The sequence below is a fragment of the Megascapheus bottae genome, chromosome 7, assembly GCF_031878675.1.
Source record: "Megascapheus bottae isolate mThoBot1 chromosome 7, mThoBot2.hap1, whole genome shotgun sequence".
Classification (NCBI taxonomy): Eukaryota; Metazoa; Chordata; class Mammalia; order Rodentia; family Geomyidae; genus Megascapheus; species Megascapheus bottae.
In genome coordinates this window covers 40,110,123-40,121,642 of record NC_143515.1, presented here as the reverse complement: position 1 = coordinate 40,121,642, position 11,520 = coordinate 40,110,123, and the positions used below count along the sequence as shown (strand labels likewise).

Genomic DNA, 11,520 nt, shown 5'->3' with positions numbered 1-11,520 from the left:
GGCTCAACAGGGCCTAGCAAGAACAAGACCCTGGCTTCAAACCTAACTACCAACAAAAAAATAAAAATAAAAGCTGTTTATAAAAGGAGCAGGGAAGAAGACAAAAAGGATACATTTGCTCAAAGTACTTTATATTCATTCATGCATGAGATATCACAATGAAATTTTTTATACTAATCTAAAAATGGCATCCATGTTCAAATAAAATTGTAAGACATTTTCATTTTGCCTGCCTGTGCCTTTTTAAATTTCCAAATGTTCATATATGAAAATGAATTACTGAGCTGGGCAAACCCCTGTCACTTAAAAGACAATCATCTGACATGGACATAAGAACTGACTGGAGGTCAGTCAAAGCTAATTTCTTTAAATAAGGAATATTTCTGAAAGTAGGTGGTACCTTATTTATAAACACCTTTAAAATTTATACACAAGATTGTGATGCTGCCTAATTCATTCTGGGAAACCATTAGTAGGAGAAAAGACCTAGGTACAGAACTCAAAACACTCTGAAGAGCTGGGCACCAGTGGCTGACACCTGTAATCCTAGCTACTCAAGAGTCTGAGATCAGAGGATCACAATTTGAAGTGAGCAAGTAAGTTCATGAAACTCTTATTGCCAATAAACTAACAACAACAGCAACAACAGAAAGCCAGATGTGGCTCAAGTAGGAAAGCACAAGCCTTAAGCAAAAGAAAGTTGTCAAGGACAGAATCCAGACCTAGTATAAACCCCAGGAAGATCACAAACAAAATAAAATGAAACAAACAAAAAAATACTCTGAAGAAAAAAATGAAAAATAAATATTTGTGAGATTACTGGTGTAGTTCCATGGTAGAGAACATTATTAGCATTGGAGAGTTGAGTTCAATCCTAAGTATCTAAAACAAAATTGTTGAGAAAAGGTGAGAAAAAGCAAGAGAGAATTATCAGCCCAGAATATACAAATACAGTAATGAGAAAAGAAAACTTTTTAAGAATTCACCAATCATACAGAAAACAGTACTTGTAGTGGATGACAGATTACAGAGACGAAGGTGGATATTCAAAGCAAGTGTTGTGATACATAACATTAATTCCAGCAGTCTTAAGGTTGAGACTGTAGGATCACAAGTTTGAATCTAGTGTGGGCCTTTCAGCAAGACCATGTGTCCAAAAAAAAAAAAAAAATTCAGCTAGCTAGTGTTTCAAAAGACTCAACCATACCATTATAAACAAAACATAGCATAAACTTTTGATATAAGAACAGTGTAGGAGCCGGGAGTTTGGCCTAGTGGTTAAAGTGCTTGCCTAGCATGCATGAAGACCCGGGTTCGATTCCTCGGCACCACATATATAGAAAAAAGCCGGAAGTGGTGCTGAGGCTCAAGTGGTAGAGCTCTAGCCTTGAGAAAGTCCAAGGACAGTGTTCAGGCCCTGAGCTCAAGCCCAGGACTGGTACAAAAAAAAAAAAAAAGAACAGTGTAAAGGGAGGTAAGAACACACAAAACATTAAAAAGTGCCCCATAGGTTTACATACGTTCAAAATTCAAAAGTCTAAATCCAAACTATTTTATTTGTATAACATTACCTGAATTTCTAAAATTTTAGGTCTCTAGCAATCTCTAAACGTAATATACTGCTACCGAATACTGACAATAGAGGGAGTTACATCTCTGTCATTTACTGGTTGAATGACCTCTGACAACTTTCTTACCTTAATGTCTCCATGTCCTCCATAAATGGAATGATAATAGTATTTACTTCACAGACATGATGCAAGGTAAGTTATATAAGTTCATGGCAGTATCTGACCTAGTAGACAATAAATAATTCTTACCTACTACCATTATTATAACTATCCTATTTTTTAAAGTATCAATACTAGCTACTCAGGAGGCTGTGGTTATAAGGATCGTGATTCTAAGCCAGTCCATGAAACTTTTATCTCCAACTAACCAGCAAAAAGCCAAAAGTAGAACTGAGGCTCAAGTGGTAGGACGCTACCTGTGATTGAAAAAGCTCAGGCACAGTAAACAAGAAAAAACAAAAGGATGCCCTTCAGTAGCTGAATGGATCAAGAGGATGTGGTACTTATACACAATGGAATTCTATGCTGCCATCAGAAAGAATGACATCGCCCCATTCGTTAAAAAAAAAAAAAGGAAAGACTTGGAAAAAATCGTATTAAGCCAGACCCAAAGGAACATAGGCTCCATGGTTTCCCTCATTTGTAATAATTAGTACACATCTAGGACTCTCCTAGCAGAGGATCACAATAGCGCAAAAGCTATGTACATATGGTCATATAGGATGTGACTAACAAAATGAACTCTAGGATATGGAAACAAGAGGTTTATCTTTATGATTGTTGTTCTTATTGTACTGTTATTTCTTTTCTCTTTTTTCCCCTTATGGTTAATCGCATGTGGTTACTGTATTTGATTTTTACCTGGTATGTTGTACATGTTTATTTGTTTATTAGAAATAGGGAAGGGAAGTGGGAAAAATAAGATGATTGGGAGGGGTGGGGAGAGGGAAACAGAGACAAAAACATGAGAAGGAGTATTAATGTGCAAGAAGTAATGCGCCCACTACCTGACGAATGTGACTGTAACCCCTCTGTACATTACCCCAACAATAAAAAAATAAATAAATAAAAATAAAAAATAAAAGGACCTGTAAGCATTAACTTTCAGCCTGCACTACAAAAATGTTTCAATCCAATTAAAACTTTAGGATTCTGGCTTTCCTTTTAGTGCCCTTATCTTTGCTAGATTATATAGTACCAGAATAGAGATTGGGGGAAAGCTGAGACAAATAGCAAACTAGGGGGCTGGGAGTCTGTTCTAGTGGTAAAGTGCTTGCCTAGCATACACAAAGACCCAGGTTTGATTCCTTCGTACCATATATACAGAAAAAGCCAGAAGTGGTGCTATAGCTCAAATGGTAGAGTGCTGGCCTTGAGAAAGCCCAAGGACAGTGCTCAGGCCCTGAGTTCTCTAGGACTGGCAAAAAAAGGAGTAGGAGGAGGGGGGGGGGGAAGAGGGAGAAGGAAAAGGAGGAGGAGGAAAAGGAGGAGGAGGAGGGGGCAAGGGGAGGGGGGGAGGAGAAGGAGGAGGAGGAAGAGGAGGAAGAGGAGGAAGAGGAGGAGGAGGAGGAGGAGGAGGAGGAGGAGGAGGAGGAGGAGGAGGAGGAGGAGGAGGAATTAACAAGCCATATGGGCAGATTCTATTAGAAAAGCTGTCATGGAACTGCGGTTCTCATTTTCATGCCAGTGGTATAGTATTGGAAAATGATGCTGAAGCTAAGGGGAAACAGAAAGTTTTTGAAACCCTGGGAGTGTAAGGCCCTTTAGGTTTATGCTTCATCTTGAGACAGAGACAGAACTTGTGCAATAGCTGAGAAAAGACATCTAAAGAATTAGTTGCCTCACATCATATGACTGGGCTTAATGCCCTTTTTGTAACAATGAGGAAGAAGATCAGATGAAACAGGTAAACCAGATTGCTTCAATCCCCTAAGTCAATAGTACAATGAAATATCTTGTTGGAAGTGGTGCTATGGCTCAAAGTGAGCAACAGCCTTAAGCTGAAGAGCTCAGGGACAGCATCCAGGCCCTGAGTTCAAGTCCCATGACCAACCCAGGCCCCCCCCTTCGCCCCTGAAAATATATGATTAATGAAAAAAGGATTAAAGAGAAAGAAACAATATAAAGATAGTGAGGCCAGGCACCTGTAATCCTAACTACTCAGGAGGCTGAGATCTGAGGATCATGGTTCAAAGCCAGCCTGGGGATGAAAGTCCATGAGACTTATCTCCAATTAACCACCAGCAAAGTGGAAATGGTGCTGTGGCTCAGCATGGTAGAGTGGTAACCTTGAGCTGAAGAGCTCAGGAACAGTACCCTGGCCCATAGTTCAAGCACCACAACCAAAAAAAGGAGGAGGAAGAAGAGGAAGAGGAGGAGGAAGAAGAGGAAGAGGAGGAGGAAGAGGAGAAGGAAGAGGAAAAGAAAAGTGACAGACTAAAAAGGAGACTGGGAATAAGGAGAAATTCTAAGAATGGGGATCAATATGTGCAAAAGCTTTGAGGAAGAGAGCCTGTTGTTAGAAACTACAAATACAAGAAGTAGCACTATGGCACAAAGTGGTAGAGCATTAGCCTTGATCAAAAGAACTCATTGACAGTACCCAGGCCCTGAGTTCAAGCCCCACAACTGACACCCCCCCACACACACAAAAAAACCACAAATATACACATACACAAACACTCACACTTGAAAGAAAGTTGTGTAAAATCATAAAGGATAAAAAGGACAGGGAAAAATAGAATCAAGGAACTTACAAATTGGTTAAAGGAATAACAATGTAGACTTTATCATAAGACTGCAATAAAGTCAGAAAACAGAAAAATGAAACAATCAAATTTACCCTTTAGAAAGAACACTATAGCACAGAAAAAATATTAAAGATTAGAAGAGATCAGGTAAGAAACCTGAAATAATCTAGGTAAGAGACAACACTAAAAAAGTCACTTATGAGGCCTGGAATTTGGCCTAGTGATAAAGAGTGCTTGCCTAGCATGTGCGAAGACCCGGTTCGATTCCTTGGTATCACATAGATAGAAAAATGCCAGAAGTGGTACTGTGGCTCAAGTGGTAGAGCACTAGCCTTGAGAAAGTCCAAGGACAGTGCTTAGGCCCAGAACTCAAGCCCCAGACTGGCAAAAAAAAAAGAAAAAAAAAGTCAGATAATATCAACTACTAGTGGTTCACACCTGTAATCCTTGCTACTCATGAGGCTGAGGATCAAGGTTCAAAACCAGCTTGGGCAGGAAAGTCTGTGAGACTCTTACCTCCAATTAACAATCAAAGAGCCAAAATTAGAAATGTGGCTCAAGTAGTAGAGCCCTGAATAAAAAAGCTCAGGGATAGTGCCCAGTCTCTGAGTTCAAGTCCGGAGACAAGCACCAAAAAAATAATAAACAATTTTTTAAAAACCCACTGGAATATGGGGTGAGAGCGTAGCCTAGTGCTTGAGTGCTTGAGTGCTTGCCTTGAATGCACAAAGCCCTGGGTTTGATTCCTCAGTACCACACAGAAAAAGCTAGACGTGGTGCTGTGGCTCAAGTGGCAGAGTGTTAGCCTTGAGCAAAAAGTGTCCAAGGACAGTGCCCAGGCCTTGAGTTCAAGCCCCAGGACTGGCAAAAAATAAAGATTAAAAAAAAAAAAAAACCTCACTGGAACAATGAGTTGGCACTAGGGGCTCATGCCCCATAATCCTAGTAGTTCACTAGGCTCTGATCTGATGAGCCTGAAGCCAAAAAGACTTTTATCTCCAACTAACCAAGAAAAAGCCAGAAGTAGAAATGTGGCTCAGCTGTTAAAAGAGCCCTGACCTAGGGCTAGCACAAAATAATAGTAATAATAATAATAGATTCCAAGTCTTTCTTGTATTATCTTCCTCAAATGTACAACTGCCTACAGAGCATCTTTACCTACACATTTCATAGATGCCTAAAATTCAATATCCTTAAAACTTAAAACTCACTTCCTGCCATCTTTATCTACCTCTTCCACTCAACCAAAATTTACTCCTTCTCTAAGCTTCTCTATGCTTAATTAATGGCAATAACATCTACGTAGTTACCAAACTAGTTACACTAGAGCCAACTGACTTCCTCATCTCCACATTATTCAATTTCTATAGGAAGGACTGTTCTATGGATCCTCCCTCCAAACACAATTCAAATCCTTTCCTTGTTTTTCATTCCCAACTGCCAATGCTATAGGTCTAGACTTTTTGAAGAGTACAGTTATTGTGAAAGCACCCCACCATGAACTAGTGAGACTATCAGCAACTTCGAATCTCTTTTGTAAGTCTTGGATCTGGATCTGATTAACTCTCAATAAGTCTAAAGACTTCACAATCTGACCCCAATCTGCCCATCAATTTAACAAAATTGCACAAAGGCTCAAAGTTAATGACCAGTATAAGCCAGTTACTGATAGCTCACCTATGTAATCTTAGCTACTCAGAAAACTGAAGTCAAACGATCAGATTTCAATGCCAGAGAAGGGCAGAAAAATCCACAAAACTCCATTCTCAAATTAACCAGCAACAAGGCAAGGTTATAGGAATGGCTGAAGTGAAAAAGCACCAGTAGAGAGTTCAAATCCTTGTGGCAACCAGGGAAAAAAAAAGATCTTTCTTGACATAATTTTCAAAATTCTACTTTATTTTCACTATAGAAAATTATGAAGAGTCACTGATGATTTAAAACATTTCTCTGCTCTAAATATGCCCACGGGAGAATATTTTCCCACCCGTGGCTCATATCTGCAATTTTAGCTTTTCAAAAGACTAAGACTAAAGGGGACTGAAGTTCAAAAAAAGCCCTGATACAAAAGTTCATTAGACTATCTTTAATTAACTAGAAAAAGCTAGGCTGGTGGCATGGTTCAAGTGGTATACCACCACTTGTAAGCTAGAAAGCAGAATGAGAGAGGACCCAGAATTCAAGCCCCAGGCCTTAACAGAATCAGTTAAACCTACATAGGACAGTAATACTGATATTTGAGTCAGATACTTCTTCCTTGTGTGGTTAGAGTATACCCTGTGTATTGTACAATATTTGGTAATTTTTTTACTTGCTTGTTTCAATAGCATCCCTCTGCCCTTCCACCTTCCTTCATAAACATTCAGTGGTAACAATCAAAAAAGTTTCCAGACACAGTCAAAGTCCCTTGGAAGGCAAAAATCACCCCTGGAGAATTAAGGTTTTAGATGTTAAAGCACTATTTTTTAAAGGAAGCCTCCAAATAGTCCTATCAATATTTTTTGTCAGTCATGGGGCTTGAATTCAGGGCCCAGGCGCTGTCCCTGAACTCTTTTGCACAAGGCTAGTGCTCTACTAATCCATACTGCCACTTCTGGGTTTCTGCTGGTTAACTAGAGATAGGAGCCTCACAGACTTTCCTGCCTGGACTGGCTTCAAATCTTGATCTTCAGTGCCAGGCCTTAATTATAAATAATTATATATATTTTTAAAATATGCTAATTGTACAAGAAAACATCTAAGTAACAAATTTACCATCTTTAACCCATTTTTACAAGATTTTCTGACATGATTTCATCTGTGCAAAATACCATGGTCAGCCATTTATATCCCCCAAACTGGATGACTACCCAATTCTTTCCCAACTCTGACAGTAAAGCATCAAATACCCACATACGTAAAGGAGACTAAGCAATTCTAACATCTATCAGGAACCTTGCTTCTGTCAAGGACCGGTTGGATATTTATAAAAGGCCACGCAAAATTATCAATTCAAGCAGACAACTACAGATAGCTTAGAAGTATGCAGGTGTCTTGTCAGGTACTATGAGGCCCTAAGGCTCACCATTCTCCACCCACATAAGTTCCTAATATGGCTTTTGAGCTAAGTAATCTGGAGATTCAAGTTTCTATCCTTCATTCAGATTTCCTCATCTTCCTCTTGCTATTTGTGAGGCAATTAGACCTTTAAAGGCCTTTTCCAACCTGATATTCTAGTATGCAAAGGCAAAAATACTTCTCCAACTCTTCCTGTCCCCTAGCTGATCAAACTTACTCTTGAGATCATTGAAGTAATTCATGCCAACTTTTTTCTTCTTAAAACTGTGTTGCCAGGCACTAGGGACCCATACCTGTAACCCTAGCTACTCAACTGGTTGAGATCGGAGGGTCAAAGTTGGGCAGAAAAGGCCTTGTAAGATCTCAATGAACCACTCAAAAATCGGAAGTGGAGCTATAGCTAAAAGTGGTAGAGCACTAGCCATGAACTAAAGAGCTCAGGGACAACACCCAGGCCCTGAGTTCAAGCCCCACAATCAGCAACAATAACAAAAGTTCCTTGTAATACCGGTGATCAGTTGCTCAATGCCTGACCAACCTGTAAAAGCACAAATCTTTCTTCTTCTTCCCCCGCCCCCCTCCAGCCAGTCCTGGAGCTTAAAGTCAGGTGCTGGGACTATCACTTGAGCCACAGTGCCATTTCCAGCTTTTATGAATGTCATACTGAGGAATCAAATCCCAGACTTCATGCATGCTAGGCAAGCATTCTACCACTAAGCCACATTCCCAACCTCACAAATCAGTTTTAAAAAATAACTTTTAAGGGGCCAGGAATTTGGCCTAGTAGTAGACTGCTTGCCTAGCATGCACAAAGACCCAGGTTCAGTTCCTTAATACCACATATACAAAAGAAGCTGGAAGTGGTGTAGTGGCTCAAGTGCTAAGAGTGCTAGCCTTGAGAAGGCCCAAGGACAGTGTTCAGGCCAAAGCCCAGGACTGGCAAAAAAATTAATTAATTAAATTAAAAAATAACTTTTAAGCTGCTCAGGAGGCAGAGATCTGGGAATTTCAATATGAAGTGAAGCAGAAAAGTCAGAGACTTTTATCTCCAATTAACCAGAAAAAAAAAAAAAAAAAAAGCTGAAAGTGGAGGTGTGGCTCAACTCATAGAGGACCAGCCTAAAGGGGGAGAAAAAGTGCAAGGCCCTCATTTCATGCCACAGTACTGGCATAAAAATAACTTCAGAGTGATGAGTCCATGTCGTTAATATAAAAGGCCCACATGAAGTAGAAGTTGAGATAGAAAAGTGGTTGACTAACGATAAGAGTGGGGTGGGGAAAATGTGAGTAAGTACAAAAGATCACAATGGGGCTTTCTGGGAGAGGGAGGTATAAAAATGTGCTAAAATCAGGTTTTTCTGGCAGAATTTAGTAAATAAATGCCAGTCTGAAGATGCAGCAGTGTCCCCAGCCCAGAATGCTTGAAGCCTTAGGTTGCATTTGCAACATGGTAAAAAATATAAGAATAAAAAAATGAAACTGAAGAATTATAACTCAATAAAGCTCTTTTTATGATTTTTGTTTTTTTGGTTGTGAGGCTTGAACTCTGGGCCTGGGCGCTGTCCTTAAGCTCTTCAGCTCAAGGCCAGTACTCTACCACTTGAGCCACAGTGCCACTTCCCGTTTTCTGGTAGTTAACTGGTGATAAAGAGTTTCATGGATTTTAGTGCCCAGGGTTGGCTATGATCCGTGATGCTTAGATCTCAACCTCCTGAGTAGCTAGGTTTATAGGCATGAACCACCCACGCCCAGCAATAAAGCTCTTTTTAAAAAAGAGGGATAAAAATGAATTTTAATCAACTTTCATTGATAAGAAAATGAGAGATTAAGAACTAATTCTGCAGTTTGCCATTGCATGGGTTACATAAGAGTTGATTGATTCTGACAGTTTATCTTATTCTGAAATAAATTTTAAGTTTTTCAGAACACATAAACATATGCAAATTGATCTTTTCCTAATAAACTTTGGATAACTTTTACCTGTCCTAATTTTGAAACCAATGGCAAACATTTCAGAAAGCAAAACATTGCAGTAGCATTATCTCTACAAGAACAAAATATATGAACATCAACAACATAAGTAGTCTTTAGTTTTACTGTAAAAAGACTGTTGTAATAAATCTAAAGCTACCAGAATATATAGCCAAATCACAATAAAACTGCAAACACTACATCTTTGAAACCATATGTTGGTCATTTTCACTTCATCTATTATAAGCAATGATGATCACTATTAATCATCAATACTCATCTCTAGGAAATAAGACTCATTCTAAAATAAACTCAAGAAAATGTCATCCTCCTGTCTGTTATACCTTAAAACCAGGTAGGCTCTCAAAGTACCTTTCCAAAGAGAAGCACCTCATATTTCTAAAAAGCCATTTCTATCAAAATCTTCATCTCAAGTTACCATACTTCTCTGCAAACTACAATTAACGAACACTTACTGTTAAAGACTGCCTTGGGTTTGGCAAATCAGAAACAGCCAATCAGAAACAAAAACACTCCAATTTAATTCTTCGAAAGTAAGAGGAGTTTCTAACAGTACCTCCCCTTATTCTCCTCCCCCCCAAAAAAGAAGCAGGGTAAAAGGAATTTTTAAATGTTTTCTGCAACTCTCGTTGGCCAAAATTCTAAAAATACCATCCCGAACAAGCAAAAAAAAAAAAAAAAAAAGGAATGGCAGGGGTGACCTGTCTTTATGCAGAGATAGGGGGGAAAAAAGCACAACTAAAGAAATAATCATTATTAAACAAACGGGGACACTGAAAATGCAAAGTGCAAAACATCGAGTTATTCTTCTGACTTCATCTTCTCCAGTACTGGTAAAATTTATTATGGTGACAATGATGACTCTGGTAAGCTCCAAACGGGACTTACGGTCCGGTAGGGGGAGAAAGAGGAAAAGTTTGTGGGGGTCAGCGTCAAACAGGGGGTGATGTAAGTTCCAGAGCCAAGATCCAGAGCGGTGAGAGGGGCCGGCGCGGCGTCTGCGCCCGCAGACCCGGCTAGGGGAGCACGGCCGCCGGCCCGGAACCAGGACAGCGGGCGACCAGGAAGACGGGGAGGTGGCAAGGAGAAGGGCAGCTTCGACGCCTGACCCCGAGTGACGTAAACTCGGGAGAGTCGGAGCCGGGGAGGAGCGGGAGTGGGGTCTGGGTTCCCTCCCCGCAGGTCAGGGCGAAGGTGGGCCGCGACCCACCGGGGAGCCGGCCCAACACCTACCTGCGGGTCCCGGGCAGCCGCCCCCCGAGCGCGGCCTAGTGCATCGCCGCCGCCGCCGCCGCCGCCTCCAGCCCTCCCGGCCGCGCCGAGGCGGCTGCTGCTGCTGCTACTGCCGCCGCCGCGGCCGCCGCCGCCCGGAGCCCAGCCAGGCCCGAGCACGGCTTCCCGCCTCCGTCCCGCGCCGGCTGACTGGCTGGTTGGCCCCCGGAGCCGAAGACCGCCCTCTCGAGCCCGGCTCCGCTCGGAAGTGAGAGGCGGCAGCGGCGGCTCCCTCACGTCTCTCCCGGGTGTCCTGTCAGCCAGCAGTTTCCCCCGGGTCCGCAGCGCCGCCTCCGCCGCTGCTGCCACCGCCTCTCCCACATCCCCGGCCTCCAGGGGAGCCGCCGCCGCCGCTGCTTCGCTGCGACCGCTCGCTGCCTCTAGCGCTTCGGCTCCCAGGATCCCCGGCTTCTCCTCACCCCCGCCGGCCCCGCCAGGCTGGGTCCGGGGAGACCACGCCGGAGGCTGCCGCGAGGCCGCTGCAGCCCCCAGCCCACAATCCACCGCGCGGCTCCGCCGGGGCGGGAGGGCCGCGGCCCGGGCCGGGAGAGCCGCGGACGCCGCCGACGCCGGAAGAGGGGCCTGGGCGCGGGCTGACGCGCCCGCTGCGGCGCAGCCCGCGCTCCCCCGGCGCGGGATTTGCCCCGCGCTGCTCCCCGGCGCCCCGGGGAAGAGTCCTCCTGCCAGAGACTGGAGTCCGCGCCCACCCCGGCCCGGCCCGCAACAACCCTCCCAACCCGGAGCAGTTCTCAGGAGCACCTAGGTGCCGCCTTCCGCCCGTCTCGGGCTGGACGCCGCCCCTGAGGCCCCGGGTCCCCCCGGACCCTCCCCACCCCGAAATCACCCTCCACAACGATTGAAACAAACTTCCACCTCTC

The 11,520-nt window shown here is 43.1% G+C and overlaps 1 protein-coding gene across 4 annotated transcripts in view; it reads right to left on the bottom strand.

Moving 5' to 3' along the window:
- The window catches only part of Vps54 (VPS54 subunit of GARP complex), a 73,721-nt gene extending 63,052 nt beyond the window's left edge, over positions 1 to 10,669 (bottom strand). For 3 of the 4 annotated variants that reach the window (XR_016536244.1, XM_090336821.1, XM_090336823.1), the window contains exon 1: positions 10,604 to 10,669. The gene's annotated coding sequence lies outside the window, so the exon portion shown is untranslated. Of the gene's footprint in view, positions 1 to 1,697; positions 1,780 to 10,603 lie in introns of those variants that run through there. The other variant, XM_090336822.1, reaches the window with a different exon arrangement.
- Between the last annotated feature and the right edge of the window lie 851 nt (positions 10,670 to 11,520).